Raw genomic sequence first — 3,223 nt, forward strand, 5'->3', positions numbered from 1 at the left:
CATTGCTTCGATCTATTCTTGTAGGGATATCTTCTCTTCCAAGTGGAACACTATCAATACTCTATTCCTACATGTATATTCTATTGCATTTCTAAAAGTAATGCATTACACAACCTCTTGAAGATTCTAACAAACATAAATATATGTAAGATTCTACAAAGCAATAGATACCAAGCTTGGGAGATTCTCATAGACATTGTTTTTCATGAGGTGCTAGACCTTTGTTCAAAACTTAGGAGTGCTCTACTTCTATTATGGTAGAGAGAGAGAGAGAGAGAGAGAGAGAGAGAGAGAGAGAGAGAGAGAGAGTCTCCTCCTTTTGCTGTATCTTGGTTTAGCAATGCTACTAATGTTGATTATACATATTAGGTAAGTTAGCATGGTGTGAAAAGATGAAAGCCGTCTGAAATCAATGTAACAATAAAGCCTTTTTTGAAAATGGAGTGGGTTCTAGAATTGGTTTCAACAATAGGAACACAATTAAATTCAATGTCTCTACTCCACTCTCTTACTTACTTCTATATTTGCATCTTTCTTATGAGCAAGACATGGTAGAAGAGTACATCATAACTTTTTATATGGCAAGAAGGCCACCTTTCCGTTGGTCTACCTAGAGTTGACAAAAGTGCTACCAAGTTGAGAAGTACAAACTAGGTACGCCAGCAAGTGTTTAAAGATGAAGGGCCATAATTGCTACAGTGTGTAGTTATAAAACTTTTCATGTTTAAGAGTAGAGTTGTGAAAATATAAGGGCCCATAGTTTCCAATGTACCAGAAAAGCTTCAAGTTTCAAAGAGATGAGCTGACGTTTTTTTAATATTAAGAATGTAATTACATCTATGCTGCTCTCTAGATGCTTCTCTTGGATCTTTGTCTATGTTCACAAGCATGGTAATGGTTTACGTCATCACCTAATCACAAAAATACATAAGCATCTTAGTATGATAAGGTGCACACTATTTGTTCATGTACACTTTCACATCATTTGCATCTCAAAATGTGATAGAAATGAAAGCAAAGTAAGGCTGCACAATTGTTTTTTTGGTAGGATTTTTGGCCATTATGCTAAACTGAAGGACGTGGTGTAAAATTGAGGCTGTGACTAAAATCGTGCATGCCATTGATTCTATCTATCTCTACCCTTTAATTACAAAAGCATATTCCTCTTTGAGAGAGCCAATTGTATTCAACCAGCTTGAGCCTATTTCCTTGTGCACAATCTATACTATACCAACCATTTGGCTTAATTGTTGCTGTGTTAATGTGCGATTGGACATTGAGGCAATGTAGGATAGCCTCTTTTTGTGTATGTACATACATATATATACACATGTATGTGTGTTTATACACACACACAAACACACATATGTATATACACATGTATGTGTGTGTATAAACACACATACATGTGTATATACATATGTGTGTGTGTGTGTGTGTATAAACACACATATATGTGTGTATATATATATGTACACACACACACACACACATATATATACATATCTATATATATGTGTGTGTGTGTGTGTACATATATATATGTATCTATATATATATATATGTACACACACACACACACACACACACACTAGTTCAAGATCTTTGAGAGAGAGAGAGAGAGAGAAGAGAGAGAGAGAGAGAGAGGTTTGGGGGGGGGGCGGGGGGGGGGGGGCACGAAGGGAGCATAAAAGTTTAGAATGTCATAGTTATTGTACTATAACAACAACAAGAGAATTCAAGACCTATGTGACAAATCTTTGATATGAGAATATACTATATATATATATATATATAAATATATATATATATATACTCTATATGTGTGTGTGTGTGTACCACTACAAGAGGCTATTCATATTAGCGACGCTCACACAGCGACGCTAAAAAAAAAAAAATCTCGGCGTCGCTATGAGCGTCGCCGACTGGGCTAAAAAAATAACAGAGAGCGCCCAAAAACTCAGATCTCAGATCTAAGTTTTTCGGCGCCCTCAAGCAAGGAGCAGGTAACGCTCTCCCTCTCTCTCTCTCTCTCTCTCTCTCTCTCTCTCTCTCTTTCTTCTCCACACACACACACACACACACACACACACGAGGAGAGGAAGGAGAGCCAGGTATGCTCCTTCCCTCTCCTCACTCTCATGTTCCCTTCCCCTCTTTCTCTCTCCCTCTCTCTCTCTCTCACACACACACACACATAGTGTTTTTGAGAGAGAGAGAGAGAGAGAGAGAGAGAGAGAGAGAGTACAAACATAAACAAAAACACACACACACATACATAAACAAAGAATGCACACACACATTGAAAGAGGAAAAGAGAGAGAGAGCATACATAAACAAAAAACGCACACATTGAGAGAGGAAAAGAGAGAGAGAACATTCATAAACAAAAAACGCACACATTGAGAGAGGAAAAGAGAGAGAAAACATGCATAAACAAAAAAACGCACACACATTGAGAGAGAAAGAGAGATAAACTAATTTAACGTCGTAGGAAACTAATTAAAATTAAAACACCTAAAGATCTAGCCGACGAGGAGTTGAACTCAAGACCTATTATTCAAGAGGGAAATGGCATAACCAATCTATCATACTTGGCATGGGTGATAGAAAGGTTATACCATTTATCTCTTTTTATTGGCACACACATCCACACACGCGCACACACACACAAGAAGAAGAGAGTTATAACGTCGTAGAACTATCCTAAAAGACGTTAAAGATTAGGTTAGATGTAGACTTACGTTAAATTAGATTTAGGTTTATTTAAGTTAAATTAGATTAGATTATTTTATTTTAACTAGATTTACGTTTATTTACGCTAGATTTAGATTTACGTTATATTAGATTAGATTTAGGTCTCCATAGACTGCGATGCCTGCATGAAGCGGTGAAGAAAGCCCTCAATGGAATATAGGTATTGCTGCCTTCACTCATGGTGGCTCCGTCGATCCAAAAGTACTGTGAAATGTCTTCATAAGATAGGGAAGAAGGTGGATCTTCAGGGCGGCAAGAGTCACTACATCCCCGACACAATGACCATCTAGACAACCTCTAGTCATTCAACAGCAACTTCAAAGTTAGTAACAAGAGCAAGAACGTCTAAAGGGCAATTGCTGTCGTCAAATGTGGATGGAGATGAGGCAGCGTCACCGCCGGAAGTTAACTCTCACATCTTTAGTGATGAAATGCCAACTCTTGCCGAGTTATGGGAAAAATTATG

This window comes from Adiantum capillus-veneris, chromosome 7 (assembly GCF_014529385.1).
Source record: "Adiantum capillus-veneris isolate H3 chromosome 7, ASM1452938v2, whole genome shotgun sequence".
NCBI classification, from domain to species: Eukaryota; Viridiplantae; Streptophyta; class Polypodiopsida; order Polypodiales; family Pteridaceae; genus Adiantum; species Adiantum capillus-veneris.